This window comes from Gymnoscopelus braueri (assembly GCF_963280865.1).
Source record: "Gymnoscopelus braueri genome assembly, chromosome: 19".
NCBI lineage: Eukaryota > Metazoa > Chordata > Actinopteri > Myctophiformes > Myctophidae > Gymnoscopelus > Gymnoscopelus braueri.
In genome coordinates, this window is record NC_137621.1 from 49,054,109 (window position 1) to 49,076,308 (window position 22,200).

The window sequence follows — 22,200 nt, forward strand, 5'->3', positions numbered from 1 at the left end:
CGTGTGTTTTAATGAGTGACAGCGCGCCCCACAGCCTGAATGCATTCCAAGAATAGGACCTCCTCGCGCTCCCTCCCGCGACTTGACCCCTGCCTCCGACCCCACTTCCTTCCTTGTTGCTCAGGAAGGATTCCTTCTTCCTCTCCTGTTCGGTGCTCTCTCGCAGCCGACACAACACAAACAACGTTCCTTGGGGGTTCTCAAACTAGTTTTTTTTTTGTCATGTAGGGAACACCCAGATTTTTATGAATTTAGCCGTAGACCCCATTCTGAAAATATCTTGTGGCCCATACAAGATTTTTTGGGGAAAATAGCCAACGTATATTGGGTTGACCCATTAAGACCTGAGGCCGATTCTAAAAATGTTTTCTAAATCCTAAAAGTTTTTTGAAAATATAAATATAAATTAAATTAAAATTAAAAAAATGTAATGTCTCAAAATATTTTGTTCCAGGGACCCCCCCAGAAGCAAAGATTTGAGTAACAAATGTTTGCTTAAAAATATTCAAAGATTTGCACAAAGTTTCAAGATTCTTCAAAAATAGCAGATCGCTATGTGCTATGAGCTTGTAGATCTGCTGTTTTTTGAATAGCCAAAGAAATCTTAAAATGACACAGATGCGTTCCCAGTCTTAATGGCTTAAAGAAGGACCTCTAAGGCGCCACTCGGAGAACCACTGCTATAGTCTAATGTCAAGTTTGCCTTCATCATGCAACAACGATTGCACCTCAAAAGGAAATCGTGCCCGCTTTGAATCCGTACAGTAGCTCCTTGACCTTCGCAGGCCGGTCCCGTTACAGAAAGTGTCACAACGCCGTGCAATCTCTGTCATCACAGTCTGATAGGCCGGCGAAAGCAAGCCCCATCATGAATCATTAGTTGTCAAGCTTCACAAAGCTTCAGGGATCAGCCTTGCCGAGTGGGGGCTGTTCACTATATCCCACTCAGCTTCACCATACATAATTCCCACTACACTCCAACAGCGCACTGTACAGTAGGGTTTTGGTGATAAATGCTTCATTTATTTAACCACTTAAACCCTACATACTTGGTTGAAAGGGGCCTATCCTTGGCCCGTGGCCCCCTCCTTTTTATTTCTTTCCCTCTACACCAATTCTCTTTGCCAAGAATAGCAGAATTTACAAGCTCAAGTGAGCTTGTAAGCCCACTATTTTTCCCTGAATATCCGCCTACCGTATCATGAAATGCCCAGAATAGAGACGCAATAGGGTTCAAGTGCTTTAACCCCATTGTTTACTTTGGCTGCCCTAAAATAGACGATCTACAGCCACGCAATGTGGTGTGAGCTTGTAGATCTGTTTTTGAAAAAAGTGGAAAATCTTTGAAAGATATTCTAAAATAAATAAATAAATACAAAGAAGAATGTTGAGATTTTTTGGGATAATATCTGCCTACAGTCATATTATTCCCAAAATAGGGACACCGGGGTTAAAAGTGGTTAAATAAATGATTTGTGCGAGCTACTGTGCATAGGTAGGCAGGAGTGACACAAGCGGGTTAATAAACAACAGCTTTAGCCTTAGCTTAGCCAGCCCTCCCATGGAATGTGTGGATTATACCCCCACCCCCCAAAACAACAAAGACCCTAGCCTTGCACCGTCGCACCATCTGCCCCCCTGTCTGCACTAATCACCGCCAGCCATGCCAGATGGGTTGCCAGATCTGTGGCAAGGTTATCCACCACACAAACCCCGATACGCGTGCCAACAGAGTTTTGCCCCCCAGGCAAAGATGTTTCTGGTTTGGATCGGGTGGTTTAATATCGGAGTGGTGAATAACCATACAGTATATCTGTTTACCTCCCCCCCCCCCCCCTGTCGTCTGTGTGTTTGATTCGTATGCGTTGGCACCGCCAAATACACCATCGGCGTGGAAAATATTTCTTTTAACCCAGTAAGACCGGGAAAGTATCTGTGTCATTTTAGATTTCTTTGGCACCGAGTGCCGCGCGATATGAGCTTGTAGATCTGGTATTTTTGAAAAAATCGTGAACATTTGTAAAATATTTTGTTCCAGGGATCTCCAGATTTGAGTTACAAATGTTCAAGATTTTTCAAAAAATAGCAGATGCACAAACTCATAGCGCAAGATCTGCTATTTTTGAATAGCCCAAAGAAACCTAACAATGACACAAGACGCGTTCCCGGTCTTAATGGGTTAAAAATAACCCACTACCATATCAGTTGTCCCGTTTCAAATTTCTGGGAAACGACTACCACTTCTTGACACGTTCAAAAGAAAAGGGAATCCACTGCCACACAGGAGCAAGCAAGGCATCCTTATTGCCAGCGTGTCACCCTTGCCTCGAGCGTGAATCGCTCATCCATCTCTCGAGTCGAGTACAAACAATGCTCGTTAAAAAAATCTGCTCTAAGCCACAAATAAGCGGTGGCAGCTTTGGCGCTCGGCGAAGTGCTTTCATGTCGGGAAGCACTATCTCTCGCACCGGGATTAGACAGACACTTCTGCGCCATCACGGCACATTTGCTGCTGGTGACACATTCCATTGTTGCAAGGTGCGAACAGATGGATCTATGAGTGAGCAGTAATGCAACAACAACACGGTCCTCTCCGCTTTCTTTGCAAAAGTCCATTTCAGACACTCAGGGAGTATCCGTTAGTCGAACACCAATCTGGGAACGAAAATAATTTAAACTAATTATTTATCTTGAGAGATTAGTCAAACCCTAATGAGAACGACACCGCTTGAAGAGGTTGCGCGTACTTGAAATTTGTCCTCTGCATATAAAGCAGAGGTCTTCAATGTTTTCAGGCCAAGGACCCCCTCGCCGAGAGAGAGAGATGAAGCAGGGACCCCCTCTATATTGTATAAAATTGTGTTTCAGATTAAACTTTTTTTTTAACTTGGTCTGCTCTTTTTTCCCCCTCTACACCAAACCTTTTTGCCAAAAATAGCCGATCTACAAGCTAACAACGCCTCGCAGTGCGAGGGTTGTGAGCTTGTAGATCTTCTATTTTTGGCTACAGTTACCCTCAGAAAAGGGATGCTAGGGTTCAAGTGGTTAATGTAAAAAAAAATATATACCACACAAAGATTTGGCGGCCCCTGGGTAGTAACTCTGAGGACCCCCTAGGGTTCCCGGACCCCCTGTTGAAGACCCCTGATTTAAAGAATTTAAACCCACCCTAACTATTAGGAGAAGTGGGATCAGTCTGGCTAATGAAATTAATAAAGGAAAACGTTTCCAATTCTGAACCTGCACATACCATTGTTCTGGTGTGCTGAGATCATTGACAGAGTGCAGGAAAAACCAAACCCTACATCTTCTGTGTATTTCTCCACGAAATGTTGACGTTCTAAAACGCAGATGTCAAACGCACCGTTTCGCGCCATTGGGAGCGAACAGAGCGGTGTACGAGCGATGACGCAAGCCAGCGCCTTTAACAGAACATTGCGGATTCAGATTCGAAATCGGCGGTTTACCCACAAATTATGGCAAACAAGAAATAAACACTGCCAGGTACAATGCATCCGTCCTTTTTTAGCTTCTGCCAGGTTTTTTTTCCGATTTTTCTAACCTTTTTAAGTAGTCACAGAATATTTAGCTCCAGAATGATCGATCCCCTGATGGTTGCTGATCACGGAGGGTTTCACTGTGCTTCCAAGAAAGAAAGAAAAAATGTCATAGCGACCTCCCGTTCGCTTGTTATCCGCTGTTAAAAATGGCATGTTTCGCCAAAAATACATAGTAAAACATGCGCCGAGATACAGGTTATTTCCCAAATAAATTAACCAGGAAGTGAATGGAGCAGTAAATCTTCGGATCGCGTTATCTCCTGGTTCTGTGAGATAAAAAAAAATAATTAAAAAATAATAATAATAATATATATATATATATATATATATATATATATATATATATATATATATATTTTTTTTTTTTTTTTTTTTGATTTACGGTGAACGGTTGTATTTGCATTAACGTAGATCTACGTGATTGGCAGGGTATGTGTGAAGACTCATTTATACCACGTCGCATACGAGCAACGTCGCTCGACGAAAATTTACGATTTTCGTCGACGACCACCATATAAATTAGCCGTCACTCTCCACGCTGACATGAGAGACTGCAGACGAGGGAATGATTGGTAGGTAGAGAGAGAGGAGGGGAAGAGAGGGATGATGCAAAAAAAAGGTGACAGGGAAATACAGAGAGGTAGAGTATAGCATGCATGAAGCAGAGAGGAGGCAATAAATAAAAGAGAGACCGGCGGGGGGGGGAGAGGAGAACGAGGCAGGGACGGGTGAAGAGCACGGAGAAGAAACGCAGACATGAAAAAGAGATATATCTAGAAAGGCTGAGACAACAGAGATGTGATGGAGACGGGAGGGAAAACCAGACAGCAAGAGGGAAAGTGAATATAAAAAAAAGAGATGTAGTAGTGGTGTAAAGTAACTAAGTACATGTACTCAAGTACTGTACTTAAGAACAATTTGTAGGTATTTTTTACTTTACTGGAGTATTTCCATTTTTCAGCACGTTTACTTCAACTCCACTACATCTCAGAGGCAAATATTGTACTTTTGAAACCATTTGAAAATAGCCGATCTACAAGCTCACAACGCGTCGCATCGCGCCGCGTTGTGAGCTTGTAGATTTTTCAAACATTATTTTCAAACATTTTGGTACTTTTACTTTTGGTACTTTAAGTACGTATTGATGCCAATGCTTTTGTACTTTTACTCAGGCGACATTTCGAACGCAGGCCTTTCACTTGCAACAGAGTAGTTTTGTATAGCGGTATTGCTACTTTTACTTAAGTCAAATATCCGAATACTTTTTTTCCACCTCTGAGATGTAGTGAGAAAGCGGGAGAGAGAATAGACAGAGAGAGAGAGGGGGGGGGGGGGGGGAGTGCGGGGGGGTTGAGAGAGAGAGAGAGAGCTCCATCAGCCGTTTTATGTCGGGCCGCCTCGCTGTGTCTACCCCGGAGCACTCCTGTGTCTCTCGGGACAGTCTGTCCTCATCACCTTGAAGGGGATGATGGGAAGTGATAATGGGCCGTGCACACGTACAGGCGTGTACACGGATCCGCCGTCCATCCCCGCTACGTTTCTTTTTTTTTTTTTTTTTTTTTTCTCCTCAGTGGTGGGAAAAGTACTCCGATATTTTACTTAAGTATCAATACTGCAATATAGAAATACTCCATTACAAGTAAAAGTCCGGAATTCAAATTTTGCTTCAGTAAAAGTACAAAAGTATTGGTATCAAAATGTAAGTACCAAGTACCAAAAGTAAAAGTACTAAAATAGCAGATCTACAAGCTCACAACTCGTCGCGATGCGATGCGTTGTGAGTAGGGGTGTAACGATACGTTTTAACAACGATTCGATACGTATCACGATACTTGGTTGTCGATACGATACATGAACGATACAGGTTAATTTAGAACGATACGATACGTTTCGATTCAGCGATTTAGTCGATACGATACATGAACGATACAGGACAGGTTAATTTAGAACGATACGATTCGATTCAATGATTTAAAATCGATATAGTAACTATTTATTTACCCAAAAATTCTGTGTGAAAAATAAATACCTGGATACTGGATATAAACCCCTCTTTCTCTTTTCTTCTTCTTAAAAGTACTTAGTATTGATATAATTGATTATTTGCATTGCAGAACGATTCGATACGATTATTTGCATTGCAAAACGATTCGATACGATTCAAAGTCAAACGATACGATATTTAGCTGTTTGCATATCGATATAGTAGATCGTTGAAAATTCAAAACGATGCATCGATGCAGTTACTGTATCGTTACGGGCCTAGTTGTGAGCTTGTAGATAGATACTGTAGCTTGTAGATAGAGGTATAAAATAGGGCTAAAGTGGTTAATGTGTGTTTTATAATATAATAATTGATAATCGCAAAGTAACTAGTAACGAAAGTGTTCAAATAATTGTAGCGGCGTAAAAGTACAATATTTGCCTCTGAGATGTAGTGGAGTAGAAGTAAAAGTATTGGAAATTGGAAATACTCAAGTAAAGTACAAATACCTCAAAATTGTACTTAAGTACAGTTACTTTACACCACTGCTTTTCCTGCAGCTCAGCATAACTTCTCCAATTCACACGTATGGCTTCACACAAGCATATAGATGGCTCTCTATCCGATTGCACATATCTGCACGTAGTATGTTATATGCACACGCGCGCGCGCGCGCGTGCGTGCGTGTGTGCGTGTGTGTGTGTGTGTGCGCACACTCCACGCGCTCTCTCCTGCACAGTGTGAATTATATATGGCCTTTACATACTTGAAAGGGATGTGTGTGTGAAACAGCCTCGCTCCCAGACATGTGGAGGAGAAACACCCGGGAGGAGGAAAAGCCTCGTCAGAATAAAAGAGAGAAGAAAAAAAGAACTAAACCAAGTGAATACTAAGAGTGTCCGTCCACTCCCTACAAATAAAAGGTCCAGTATTCAAAATGTTACTTGAGTAAAAAAGTACTACATACATATACATTTGTACAACTAATCTTTGCTTCTGCAAATACACTTTTGCTATATGCAGTATACTTTGTCTATTTTCAAAAGATATTTATACATTTTATCCAGTTGAAAAGTACATTTTAAATTACGGGACTTTTACTTGTAACAGGGTGTTTCTACATTGCAGCGTTGATACTTTTAATTTAAGTAAAGAAATTAGTACTTTTTCCACCACTGATCATGTGTTTCCCATGGGGGAGACTGGTCTTGAGTGAGTGAGCATGCCAGCGCTCACTCTAGACCAGTGGTCATCAATTGGTTTCACTCTGGACCCAAATGACACCATCTCCGTGGATTGATGAGCCGTAGATAACACAATGTTCCCCTATTTAAGTTGTCCTTATAGTCCATAACCTAGAAGGAACGTTCTGTCACTCATAACCAGTGGTGGAAAAAATACTCAAATTCTTTACTTAAGTAAAAGTATCTTAATACTGCAATGTAGAAATACTCCATTACAAGGAAAAGTCCAGCATTCAAAATGTAGTTGAGTAAAAGTGCAAAAGTATTGGTATCAAAATATACTTAAAGTACCAAAAGTAAAAGTACTAAAATGTTTGAAAATAGCAGATCTACAAGCTCACAACGCGTTGCATCGCGACACATTGTGAGACCTTGTAGATGGGCTATTTTCAAATAGCCTGGGTATAAAATAGGGCTAAAGTGGTTAATGTATGTTTTATAATATAATAATTTATATCTGCCTAGTAACTAGTAACTAAAGGTATCAAATAATTGTAGTGGAGTAAAAGTACAATATTTGCCTCTGAGATGTAGTGGAGTAGAAGTACAAGAACTGATAATTGGAAATACTCCAGTAAAGTAAAAGTCCCTCAAAATTGTCCTTAAGTACAGTACTTGAGTAAATGTACTTAGTTACTTTACACCACTGCTCCTCCTCATAGCCTCGTTCCCAGACAGTATCGGTTTCATACCCGCACTGGCATAAAGAATTGTCGATATGTTTGGTACATGTGCGGTGAAGAATAATTACTCTCACCTTCTTTTGTTTGGACTAGGTTCATTTCTCCAGACATTGTCATTTTTCCAGCAATGTTAACGTTCCGGCAGCTACACTGCTATATCAATGGGAAGGACATAATTATAATAAAGCATTTTACTTTCTTGCCTCATAACTACTCAAACATGTACTAACATTCTTTAATGAACCAATAAAATAAGTGGCAACTTGTAGTTGTAATGTCATGTACATGGAGAGGAGAACGAGGAAGGGATATACCCTAAACATATATATCTGAACAACTTTCAAGCTTGTGTCCATATTTTGGGCACAAAAATGATACATTTATTTTTTAAATAATGAGTACTTTTATAATTTGTACTTTTAGTCAAAGGTAGGGTAAGTGATATTTTTTGGTTAAAACAAAAAGTATTTTGTTAAAAGGTTAAAATACTATATTCTGATAGTAATCATTGCTATAGAGTGTTTTTTCAGTAACAGATGTCTCCCTGAGTCTCCAGCTCTTCAATAAACAGAAAATACATTTTTCGGTAGGTGTCAAAATCTCAGCCAATCAGGAGAAAGTACCCATTTTTAAGCTTAATTTGTATAGTGTTCCAGTTCCAATTTTGTCTGCTCATTTCTTAGTGTCATCACTTCCAATTTCACTTGTTTAATCTGTATCCTGATTGAGTTCTCTGTCCTGGTTGGATAAAATTGGAAATGAAACTGAAACTGAAACGAAAATGCATTTTCTGTTTAATAAAGAGGTGGAGAGACAAGGAGACTCTTAATACTGAACAAACACTCTATAGCAATGAGTACTATCAGAATATAGAGCTATTTAACAATTATTTTAACCAACGCAAATCACTTACCCTACCTTCAAGTAACAAGCTGCCTCCATCTCCAGGCTTTTATTGTTTAGTTTTGCTAAAAAATAAAAGCCTGGCCCAGCGCGTCGGTGTACCCGGTATGAGGAAGTGTTCATTTCCCCAACCAACCAGAGTGCAGTGGGCGTCGCTCTAATGTTGTGTTGACAGGCGGGGGCTGACGGACAGATCGGTGAACAAATGAGATCAGGCGCATTCTCTCTGCGCTGATTTTAAACCCGCCCCTCTATACACGAAATCAGGATGGCTAGTGCAGCCTAAGTAACAAGTAACTTTTTGAATACAGGACTTTTGCTTGTAACAGAGTGTTTATTTATGGTGGTATTGTTACTTTTACTTGAGTAAGTACTTTTTCCACCATTGCCCCCTCAAAATCCACAACTGTGAGCTTGAAGATCCGCTATTCTCTGCCCCCAGAATAGGGATGCCAGAGAGTAAGTGGTTAAAAGAACTAAAACGGTTTTGAAGTCATGGCTAAATCCACACGCTCCAATCATGTGGTTTCGAAGTTTACTTTCTGCAGCAAAAGTTGTGTGACAGTTATGGCCTGTTGGCGTACAGTAGGCCTTTCATAAATTATGAACTCAACCCTCCACTTTCACTTGACATGCCTTCCTTATGTTCTCATGTCTGCTTCTCGTGTGTGTGTGTGTGTGTGTGTGTGTGTGTGTGTGTGTGTGTGTGTGTGTGTGTGTGTGTGTGTGTGTGTGTGTGTGTGTGTGTGTGTGTGTGTGTGTGTGTGCGTGTGTGTGTCTACCATCTGTGGTAACTGGTAAGCAGGGGTGGCAGGTCCCACTGACAAGGCGATGAATATCCGACCTGCCTCTACGAATGCAACATGATTCACTTACTCGTACAACACGCGCGCACACGCACGCACATACGCCCACACGCACAGTGCACACAAACATATACAAATGTGTGACTCTGAAAAAGTCATGTGAACATGACGCATATCTGTTTACTGTGTGTGTGTGTGTGTGTGTGTGTGTGTGTGTGTGTGTGTGTGTGTGTGTGTGTGTGTGTGTGTGTGTGTGTGTGTGTGTGTGTGTGTGTGTGTGTGTGTCAGTGGTGGAAAAAGTACTCAAAGGTTTCGATAATGCAATGTAGAAGTACTCTGTTACAAGTAAAAGTCTGGAATTCTAAATTTACTTGAGTAAAAGTACAAAAGTATTGGTAAAAACATGTACTTAAAGTACCAAAAGTAAAAGTACTCAAATGTTTGAAAATAGGTCCAAAGTGGTTAATGTATGTTTTATAATGTAATAATTTACATCTGCAAAGTAACTAGTAACTCAAGTTTTCAAATAATTGTAGTGGAGTAAAAGTACAATGTTTGCCTCTGAGATGTAGTGGAGTAAAAGTAAAAGTACTGAAAAATGGAAATACTCTAATAAAGTAAAAATACCTACAAATTGTACTTAAGTACAGTACTTGAGTACATGTACTTAGTTGCTTTACACCACTGTCTGGCTGTGTGCGTGTGTGTGTGTGTGTCAGTGGAAAGACTTGAACAACAACATGTGCATGCCATGCACTCTCCCCCACACACACACGCAGCCATTCAACCTGCCCCCATAAACTCCCACCATGCCCCCCCCCCCACCCCACCCCTAGGGGGGGCTGTGACCTCACATGACAGGGTAGAAATGGAAATAGACACGAGGGGTACAAACAGTCCCCGCTGTTTGTTTACCCTCGCAAAACAGTGACACCGCAACTCAGTGGTGGAAAGTAACCAAGTACATTTACTCAAGTATTGTACTTTATTACAAATCTGAGGATTTTTTAACTTTACTGGAGTATTTCAATATTGCACTTTTTACTCCACTACAATTAAAGTGTAGTTACTAGTTACTTTGTAGATTTGGATTGTTATTACAAAACATACATTAACCACTTCAGCCCTATATATGCTTCGGCTATTTTCAAAAGATTTTCACACATTTTTAACACTTTGTGAAATGGGACATTCAGCATAATGAGTACTTCTACCTTTGATACTTTGAGTATATTTTGATGCCAATACTTTTGTACTTTTACTCGAGTACATTTTGAATACCGGGCGGACCTTTACTTGTAACAGAGTATTCCTACATTGTGGTATTGATACTTTTACATAAGTCAAACATTTGAGTACTTCGTCCGCGAACATTCGGCGAAAATAGCCGATCTACAAGCTCACAACAATGCGTCACGTTGTGACCTTGTAGATCGGCTATTTCCGCCTGAGAGTTTTGGAGTAGACCAAAAAAAGGAGCGTAGATCCCCTGGGGAGCCCCGGTCAATGACATATATAAGGGCTTTAAGTGGTGGTTAAAAAGGAAAAAGAGAAAAAAGAGACAATATGGACCCTTTTCACAGCAGAAATGTGATGGGCAAACGCAGCTGAAAGTAATAAACGTTAAGTGTGGGCGTGTTTCATTCAGGGGTTCAGCATGAAGTTAAAGGGGGGGTGTTGTTGTTAAAAGGTTAAAGCTTTATTTCCAATAGTATCATTGCTATAGAGTTCAGTAACAGGGAGTCTCCCCATCTGACAAGCTCTTTGGTAAACATAAACAAATATTTCAGGACAGGATACACTTTAGGAGAGAGAACTCATCACTGTCACATCACTTACTGTACAATTTCAATTGTATCCTGTATGAGTTCTCTCTCCTGATTGTGCAGAACTAGTATCCCAAACTGAAAATGCATATTCTGTTAACTAAAGAGCTGGGGAGACCCCTGTAACTGAACAAACACCCTATAGCAACTAATAGAGAGTGAACTATTTGGAGCATTATTTTAACACAACTATCACTTACATCCCCTTTCACTTCAGTCTCTCCATGCTGGCACACAGTAACAACTAGATGAAACACAGCCATAATTAATGTTACCTTCAGCTGTGTTCACCTGTCAAAAAGGTCTGATAAAAGCGGTCTATTGTGACAAAAAGAAACCGTGTAAACGACAGCCTCAAAGGCTCCATCTGAGAGTGTTTCACGTTCAGCCGCAGCCGCGGCAGATTCTACATGCTAAAAGCTTTCGACTATATCTGAAACAAAAACTTGGAAAGGAAAGTCGAGGATAAACGCTCTGCCCTCCCGCCACGGAGATGCCCTTGGGGCGAGTAGCAGTCAATCAGTGGCTCCAGTTGAGGTAGTTAGTGGCCAGCAGCACAACACCTGTGGTTACGCTGTGTTTTGCCTCCCAAGTATTTGAGTTCCCCAAGTTAACCCTTTAAGACCGGGAACGCATCGGTGTCATTTTAAGATTTCTTTGGCTATTCAAAAATAATAGATATTTGTAGATCTGCTATTTTTGGGGAAAATCGTGAACATTTGTGTTTTAAAACGAACACTTTTAACTCCGATCTGTGCTTCTGGGGGTCTCTGGGATAACATATAGTTGAGATGGGGGTCCACGGCCAAATACATATAATTTTGGGGGTCCTTGAGATGGAAAAGTTGGCGCACCACTGATCTAGCAACATACTGCTAGGATTTAGAAAACGTTTTAGGTTCGTATTTGGCCGCGGACGCCCATCTCAAAATGTTTTGTTCCAGGGACCCCCCAGAAGCAAAGATTTGAGTTACAAATGTTTGCTTTAAAAGATCTACAAGCTCATAGCGCGGCACTCGGTGCCACATATATGAGCTTGTATATCTGCTATTTTTGAATAGCCAAAGGGAAAAAAATGACACAGATGCGTTCCCGGTCTTAATGGGTTAACCACTTGAAACCGCCTCTATTCTGTGGGCGAACATTCGTACAAAATAGCCGATCTACAAGCTCACGTGATTTGGGATCTGCTGTTTACGGCATAAGATATTTAGTGTAGAGGGGGGGGGGGGGGAGAGGGGCTAGTACAGACCCCTGGAGAACTCCCCCAGCTTGTGAGCTTACAGATTGGCTATTTTCAGCGAAGAGAGTCAGTGTAGAGGGAGAAAATGAGGGGCCAAGGAGAGACCCCTGGGGGAGCCCGGTCAACAAAGTATATTGTATAGGGTTTACCCCATTAAAACAGAACGCATCTGTGTAACCACTTTAACCATTATTTTATACTTTGGCTATTCAAAAATAGCAGATCTACAAGCTCATAGCGCGGCACTGAGTGCCGCGCTATGAGCTAATCTTTGAATATATATTTTTTAAAGCGAACATTTTTAACTCAAATCTTTGCTTCTGGGGGGTCCCTGGAACAACATATTTTGAGATGGGGGTCTGCGGCCAAATACATACAGTCATTTTGGGGGTCCTTGACATGGAAAAAGTTTGAGAACCACTGATATAGCAACAACAGTTTTTCAGAAAAATGAAGACATTTGTTGAGAAATTTGTCAAATGTTTGCTTTATAAAAAATAGATATTCAAAGATTTGCAAAAAAAATCCAGATTTTTCAAAAATAGCAGATCTACAAGCTTGTATAACTGCTATTTTTGAATAGCCAAAGTATAAAATAATGGTTATAGCTCAAATCTAAAATGACACAGCATGCGTTCCCGGTCTTAACGGGTTAAGTGGTGATTAAACACCGGCTAAATTTCAAGAAAAGAAAAAACTGAGCCGACTTATTTCACTGTGGGAGCGTTGTGAGAGGCTGAGCACGGAGTGAAAACCTGCTATTTTAGGCAGCTAAACGCCTCCGTCAGGACCACAGGAAACGCATTTCACACTCCTCCCAGTCAGCCAGCCAGCCAGCCAGCCACCTGTAGGCTTTTACACATGATGCAAACCGCCAACCTTCCTTCCATTCAGCTCTACCGTTCACCACACACACACACACACACACACACACACACACACACACACACACACCAGCATACGCACGCAGTAGCATTATAAAAGGCTCCCACACAGAAATTCGCCCACACGCTCCAGCCGCACGTAAATGCTCCCACATGAAACTCACACGTACGTGTAAATATATAATAATGCATGCTGTAATACATGTAATAGCCTACAGTATGAGTTTCCCTAAAGGGACCCGTTTTTATGGGTTGGGAGTAAATATCTACACCCCCCCCCCCCCCCAACCTTTCGTACATAAAAGAAAACGATTTTTCTGAAGTATTTTCAAAACATTTCCACTTTTTTCTAAATTCTACTTTCCTAAATAGTTTTCTGTAATTTTCTAAACTTTTTAATTAATTACATCATAATGTATTCTTTCACGGGTCGCGGGAAGACACCACATTTCTAATGTGGGTTTTCGAGCTGAAAAAGTTGGGGTACACCAGACCTACATGCATGTGCACATGCACTCTATTTCACCGTTTCTGACCTGCAGCACACCACATACCATACGTAACTCAATAAATCAAATATTCAAATGCCATCATGAATGGTGATGACCGAGCAGACATTGTGCCTGTCTTACGACAAACATAACAAGCTCATGTGAAATCAAGATATCGTTGCTTTTGGGCAGAAACCTTTACAGTATCTCCATATTTGAACTTGATATTTTTTTGTAAATTAACACCGAACTTGATCATACTACAGCGTCACACAAAAGTATCAAAAGTAGCAGATAAGCTCGAGCTTGAGCTTGTCGATCTGCTACTTTTGCCATTTTGGAATTTGAATCCTGAAAAGTAACCCTTTTGGCGATATACTGACAATATACTGTAAGACGATTCCAGCTAGAGTACTTTAATGGGTGCTACTTACTTTTACTTCTATACTTGAGTACATTCATACAGTAAGGTATTTCTTCTATACTATTACTTGACTAAGCTCATCTTGTAACCAAAGCAGTTGTGAACGTGAGTTATATTTATACCTCAGCAGTCATTAACCTCTCATACCATTCAAACTGAAAGGTTGACAATAACCAGACAATTCCATATCCGTTTCATTTATTGAACCTTTCTTTCATTCTTTGTGTTGGGGTGGGGGGGGGACTAGATATTCTTTTGTAATATAGCTTTTAGTTAATTTTATTTAAGCAACACTTTTAACTAAGTACATCTACTCACATACGGTACTTAAGTGGTACCTGAGTATTTCCATTATTTGATACTTTGATACTCCACAACATTTCAGAGGCATATATTGTACTTTTTACTCCACTATATGATAACTGACAAATGATGGCGTGTATTACAGGATAAGCAACCCAAGAGCACGTAACGTCACACATTAAAACTAGTCCCACCTTTACAGCTGCAACATTAACCCATTTAGACATGAGGCCGATTCTAATAACACCTTCTAAATCCTGACCTAAGTTTTCTGAAAAACTTCAAATATTTATAAAAAAATTACAACAAATGTATGTTGCTATACACTGTACATAGCAACAACAACCCCAAAAGGGGCTCCCGTCTGAAAGGTAAAGTTACAAATACGGGTTCCCACCCAAAATGGGTTAAAGCGATGAGAACATCAATGCATTACTAATTACAATACAGCTCAATAATATGATTACGAAATGGACCATTGTACTTTTACCTTTGGTAGTCAAAGTATATTTGGATGTAGCACTTGTGTACATTTACTAAAAAAAGAATTATGCAGGACTTTAGGAAAAAAGTATTTCTACATTGTGGTATTGCTACTTCTACTTGAGTGAAATCAGAGTACTTTTTTTCCGCCACTGCCACTCTCCCACACTGAAGACATTTGAACTTAAGTAGCGGTATGGTGAGTGGAATATTTCCACACTCCACCTCTGCCCAAGATAGTACGTCTGCTGCACTAGAAGCCATATGGTAAATATTTCATTGGCCTCAGTCACCTCTCATTTGCTACATTCCACTCAACCGGTATTTAACCTCACAACTTCAGTCTGCGTTTATGAGAGAGAGAGAGAGACAGCGAGGGAAAGGGAGAGGGGAATGGAGAATGAAAGGCAGGAGAAGAGAACAGTTAGGGGCGGCTATACAGATAGGAGTGAGAGAAGGAATGAGAGATTTAAGAAAGAGAAGGGGAGAGAAGGAGAGAGCAGGGCTCTCCATGTTCAAGGCAGAGCGACAGCAACAACTACACTACCAGGTCGCACAAGTTCCACCCCCGCCCCTCTCTCTCTCTCTCTCTCTCTCTCCTCCTTACATTTCAAAACAATGATGTAAGTCGCCTCCGTATTCAGTTGTTGACTTCCACAAGCCGATGCGGGCCAAAACGTTTGGCCCCGCTTGCCCCGCACCGGGCTCATCATACTGGCTACTTTCACGTCTCGGAAAGAGGAGGTGAACAGAGAGAATGTGCCTTTACATCAGTGGTTTTCAACCTTTTCAGGCCGCGACCCCCCCAAAAAAGAACATGAGGACCCCCCTCTCCACCCAAGTACTTGGAATTGTAGGCGTTGAGGCATGGAATTTAGTTTGACTCGGTTGTGAAAAAACGTGAGGCGTTGTGAGCTTGTAGTTCAGATATTTTCACAAATTTTGCCTCTTTCTTATATTATTTATTTGAGTTTGTTGATTACTTTTGATGCAGTAATTATCTTTTTTCATTTCATTCATTTTTTCTTCTTTTTTTTTGTATTAAAAAGGTCTTTAAAGTCCTTAAATTGTCACTTCACTGTCATCTGGGGACACCCCCCCAAAATCATGTGGGGACCCCTACTGGGGGTCCCGACCCACAGGTTGAGACCCACTCACTGCCTTACATGATGGTTTTTTTTTGTGAAACAAAGAGCTAAGCTATTGTTCTGAGATCTTAAACATGTAGGTGGCTCTCTGGCAAATAGCTTAATATAGTCACATCTATTAGGTTGACTAACACACCAGTGACTAATTAATTGGATGATCAATTAGGCTAGGGCTGGACATATACTCATATTATAAGCCATCCATATCATGATAGCAGACTAGATATTGTCATTGGACATTGTAATATCGTTATATGGCGTAAGTGTTATCTTTTCTGCTATTACGGGTTCATTAAACTAAAGTGATGGCCATCTCTGAAATTAACTGACTAGACGTTTAATATATATGTGATATGTTCTATGATATTCCTTTACCCATTGTTATTATACAGGCATTACTGATTACTGTTCAAATATAATATTGATGTAATTGGTCAAAAAATATATTGTGACACTTCATTTTGTCCATAGCCCAGCCCATTATGCTATAATATCCACGTGAATTATTACAATAATTATGAATTAATATTTGACACATGCATATGGCCTGACAGAGGTAATTCATCCTAAATATAATAGCCCCTGGTTTATATATGGCCGGCAATTGTTTAATATTCCAGACATGTATGCTTGCAAATATAGTGACTCACGTGGAGAGAGAGGCAGCAGCGGTATTGCTGACAGCGAGTGACTGATGCAAATTCTCATCATAGACACAGCGCTTTCACATCATCAGGGGGACAAATGCATGCAATCGCATCAAATCGACATGCGTGACGCGATGTAAAAATGCATTTTACAACCTCGGGCACCAAAACAAATAACATTTTATTTATTTTTGTTTAAAAAAAAAAAAATCTAAATACATTTAAAAAAACCAAAAAAAATAATATAAAAACAACCGTGATATTGGGAGTCCCGTACGGTGATTTTTTTAAAAAATATATATATATTTTTGTATCATTCCCTCGGCGATCGCATGAGGGCGGGAATAAGGGGGGGCTTGAGAGAGAGCTCGGATCCTTTGTCCCTGTGTGTGTGCATCCCCCCCCCCCTGATCCCCCCTCCATCCACCCCCACCTTCCTTCCTTCCGCAAGATGACAGAGACTATAGACTATAGAGAGCCCCCCCCCCCGGTCGTTATGAAAGCAGGAGAGTCATGCTGACCAGCAGCAAGCAGCAGCGCGACCACCCTGCAGCCGCTTGCTTGCTGCTGCAAAACAAGACCCTCTCTCCAACAACAAAGCGCGCTGTCAGCGCTCTCTCTACAATGACACCCACCGCACCACCGATCATCATCGTCGATCTACGGGCAACCGAATCATCCATATATAGGCTACCACAGACAGTGTTTGATATTATAAGAGTGATCCCCGGTGTGATCCAGTGACAAATGCATTGTCTTTTTGTCACTGGATCACTGTTATTATTATATCACTCTCTATCACAGACGCACTGGCTAAAACACAACCCCCGATCACAACGATCAAAACACGCAAAGACAAGGGGGAGAAAAAAAAACACGATCGCTCAGGGACAAAACCATGAAAGCATGCAGATCACATCATCAGCACACATCAGGGCTAATTATAAAAATAAATGCACATAAAACGAGGACAAGGATTTTTTTTGGTCTTTTTTTCCAAAACGTGTCTCTCGGAGAAAGACACGTTTTGGAAAAAGGCAACAAAAAAATCAGATCTCCCAACAAAAAAATGCAACAATAACGCACAAGCTTATGATCAAAGCGCTTGGTGCTTTATATATTATGGAAATATGTGTGATCACAGATCAGAAGACCCCTTACCCGTTGTTTCTCTCACGGCACAGCGTTGTGTTGTTTCCCCCCTGTTTCTACAAATCAAGAATGATTCCACATGGTGACTTCAGCAGCCACAGCCAGCCCCTCCTGATCTGATCCGATCTGATGTGTGGAAAGCTTCTCTGTTGTGCAGCAGTCATCAACACGAGTTGTGTTGTTAGAGTAGTAAAGAAGGAGATCAGATAGTAGTAGTAGTAGTAAAAAAAAAAGCAGAGCCGATCTGTGGGGTAAACGACGCTTTATCCAATTAAAGCCGATCGCACGCTGCTGGCTCGGCTCTACGCTGCTGTGTGTTGTAAGGATCCTCTCTCTCTCTCTCTCTCTCTCTCTCTTTTGCAACGCCTTCTCTCTCTCTCTCTCTCTCTCTCTCTCCCTCCTGAGCTGCTACATTGTTGACATTGGGGCCCCTGACGTCACCGTCCATGTCCCTCATTCACAACAATGACGACAGTCCCCCCCCCCCACACGATCCCCCTCCTCCTCCCCGATCCCCCCTCCCTTCTCCTCCTGCACACTACTGGTCCTTTTTGACATTCTTTCTTTTACTCCAAAAGCAGGGGCGTGCATGATCTGTGGACTTAGGTGAATTATACTCTCTCACACACACAAACACACACGCACACCATGCAGGGATGCTGATGATTGACGATGTGCATGGTAGCTCTGATGATGATCAAGGGTAGTGGTGGAAAAAGTACTCACATTATTTTACTGTATGTTAAAGTATCAATACTGCAGAAATACTCTGTTTTACAAGTAAAAGTCTGGAATTCAAAATGTACTTGAGTGAAATAATTATAAGTATTGGCATCAATATGTACTTAAAGTGCCAGAAGTAAAATGGTTCATTATGCAGAATGTCCCTCTTCAAGTTTTCACATAATGTATACAAATCTTTTGAAAATTGCAGATCTACAAGCTCACGAACGCATTGTGAGCTTGTAGATCGGCTATTTTGAAATGGCCAAAATGTATATAGAGCTGGAGTGGTTAATGTATGACATTCTGTATAGTAGTGTGTATATCTGTCTGCCTCTTATATGACATCATGATTTGTGTGCATGGGGTTCTCATCTTAAACAAGCTTAGTGCTTAATGAGAGTTTCCAGTTTAGTAGACCTTGTATTGTGAATTTGTACTTCCATGTACTGTTATGTACTGTCATGTACTATTCTCATGTCTTTCTAAATAAACTACATCAATCAATCAATGTATGTTTTGTAATAATAATCCAAATCTACAAAGTAACTAGTAACTAAAGTTTTCAAATAATTGTAGTGAAGTAAAAGTACAATATTTGCCTCTGAGTGAGAAGTAAGACAAAATTAAAAAGTACAGTACTTAAGTAAATGTACTTAGTTACTTTACACCACGGATGATGATGATGGTATGGCAACTGATGATGATCAAGGGGAATCTGGGACAGTGGTGGAAAAAGTACTCAAATGTTTTGCTTAAGTAAAAGTATCAATACTGCAATGTAGAAATACTAAGTAAAAGTCCGGAATTCAAAATGTACTTGAGTAAAAGTACAGAAGTATTGGTATAAAAATGTACTTAAAGTACCAACAAGTAGAAAGTGCTCATTATGCAGAATGCCTCATTTCACAAGTTTTCAAATGTATAAAAATCCTTTGAAAATAGCCAAAGTATATACTGTAGGTCTGAAGTGGTTTCGTAATAATAATCAAAATCTACAAAGTAACTAAAGTTTTCAAATAATTATAGTGGAGTAAAAGTACAATATTTGCCTCTGAGATGTAGCTAGTAGTGAAGTAGAAGTAAAAGTATAGAAAGTTGGATATACTCCAGTAAAGTAAAAAACACCTCAAAATTGTACTTAAGTACAGTACTTGAGTAAACGCTCTATAGTTACTTTGACATTCTTCATACTGAAAAAGCGGGGTGCACCTGGACTTGGTGAATGACACTCTCACACACCATGCAGGGATGCTGATGATAGCATGGCAGCTATGGTGATGATCAAGGGGAATCTAAGATGATAATGGTTTAGACTAGAGAGATCAAAGGCACCAAGAGAGGCTACAAGGAAATTATAGTCTGGGATAATGTAGGCTACTACAGCTGTACATTAATGAACTATGGTCAAGGATGTTACTACACATTTCATAATGAAATCCTTTTAGTCATCATTATATGTTCAGGCAAATTCACCACAGAATAGCATAAGTAGCCCAAATGTAGCAGCAAATATTTCATTAGTAGTATAGTATTAAACGTAGAGTAAGTGATTTTCTTTGGTTAAAATAAGTGTTAAATAGCTCTATATTCTGATAGTACTCATTGCTATAGAGTGTTTGTTCAGTAACAGGAGTCTCCATGTCTCTCCAGGCTCTTTATTAAACATAAAATGCATTTTCAGGTCGGGATACCAATTTTATCCAATCAGGATAGAGAACTCTGTCAGGATACAGATTAAACAAGTGAAATTGGAAGTGATGACACAAAGAAATGAGCAGACACAATTGGAACTGGAACACTATAAAAAATTAAGCTGATAAATGGGTACTCTCTCCTGATTGGTTGAAATTTTGTCACCCACCTGAAAATGTATTTTCTGTTTATTAATGAGCTGGAGAGACTCCTGTTATTGAACAAACACTCTATAGCAATGATTACTATCACAATATAGAGCTTTAACCTTTTAACAAAAAATACTTTGTTTTAACCAAAAAATATCACTTACCCTACCTTTAATTAAAGTACTTCTATTAATAGAATCATTCTACCAATTTCATGGCACAATTCTGTGAATGTCTGATATACAATAGGGAAGATTGTAAACAATTAGGCTCCACTGAATATTCTAAATATTTACTGACCATTATCTTGTTGGCAGTGTAAGTGATATGTCAAAAAAACAACAACTGTTAAATAGCTCTATATTCGCTTAATCATTGCCATAAAGTTCAGAAACAGAGGTCTCCCCCATCTCTCTAGCTCTCTATGAACAGAAAATATTTTTTTCGGTAAGGATACAAATTTCACCCAATCAGGAGAGTGAGAGAGGAATTGGAAGACTATAAAATTGAAGATGAAATATGGGCTCTCTCTCCTGGTTGGAGGAAATTGGTGTCCCACCTGAAAATGTATTTTATGTTGACTAAAGAGATGGAGACGGGGGAAGACCCCCGTTACCAAACAAACCCTCCATAGCAATGATTACAAACAGAATATAGAGCTTTAACTTATTTTTTTAAACAAGAAACATTTTGTTTTAACCAAGAAATATCATTTACAGCACCTTTAAATAGAAGAAAATATCAGGTTGTTGGCTACTGTACACACGCACACACGCACGCACGCACACACACACACACACACACACACACGCACACACACGATGGTCATGTCATGCCAAACAGTAAAAACAAAGGAATAGAAAGGTGTCCCATATGCAAAAGAATGTGTTTACATGAAAAGCGATTAATTATGAGCGTGACTGATAATATCGCTTCATAATCGCTATATATATACCGTTTTCAAAAATATGTTTATTCTGTGCTGAAAATACTCCTTTTACCACTGGCTGAAGAGGACAGTATCATTTAGGTATAGTGTGTCTTCTAACCCATTAAGACCGGGAACGCATCTGTGTCATTTTCAGATTCCTTTGGCTATTCAAAAGTAGCAGATATACAAGCTCATAGCGCGGCACTCTGTGCCACGCTATGAGCTTGTATTTCTGCTACTTTTGAAAAATTGTGAAGATTTGTGCAAATCTTTGAATATATATATATATATTTTTTTTTTAAAGCGAACATTTGTAACTCAAATCTTATTGCTTCTGGGGGGATTCTACAAATGTCTTCTAAATCCTGTCAAGGACCCCCAAAATGATATGTATTTGTCTGCGGACCCGCATCTGAAAGTATTTTGTTCCTGGGACCCCCAGTAGCAAAGATTTGAGTTAAAAATGTATGTATATATATTCAAAGATTTGAACAAATTTTCACGATTTGAAAAATAAATAAATAGCAGATATACAAGCTCATATGAGCTTGTATATCTGTTATTTTTGAATAGCCCAAAGGAATCAAAAAATTACACACAGACGCGTCCCCGGCCTTAACGGGCTAATAGGTGTGGAGTGCAGTCCTGGGGGAGCGGAGCGGCCAAACCTATTATACTTTATCAGGCTGCCACAGACACAGGCACATCTTGAAGCTCATTTTTGAGCCGCTGAATTCAGATCAGCCCACATTCTCAATGTCAAGACGTTATAAATAGCCGTAACTGATTTCCACAGCTCCGCTGGCAGTCCAGAATGGCTCAGTTGGGGGGCACACCGTGTTCTCAGGGAATGTAAGAATGTGTGAGCTGAGTGACTGATGGGTTATCCAAAATGAGAAATAAAAGGAAAGCTGTATACAA

General features: G+C 40.2%; 1 protein-coding gene across 1 annotated transcript in view; it reads right to left on the minus strand.

Annotated features, from left to right (window-relative positions):
* Positions 1-17,824, minus strand: part of LOC308075333 (transcription regulator protein BACH2-like) — a 78,642-nt gene extending 60,818 nt beyond the window's left edge. Inside the window, exon 1 of the mRNA XM_080415148.1 lies at positions 17,791-17,824. The gene's annotated coding sequence lies outside the window, so the exon portion shown is untranslated. The remainder of the gene's footprint in view (positions 1-17,790) is intronic.
* Between the last annotated feature and the right edge of the window lie 4,376 nt (positions 17,825-22,200).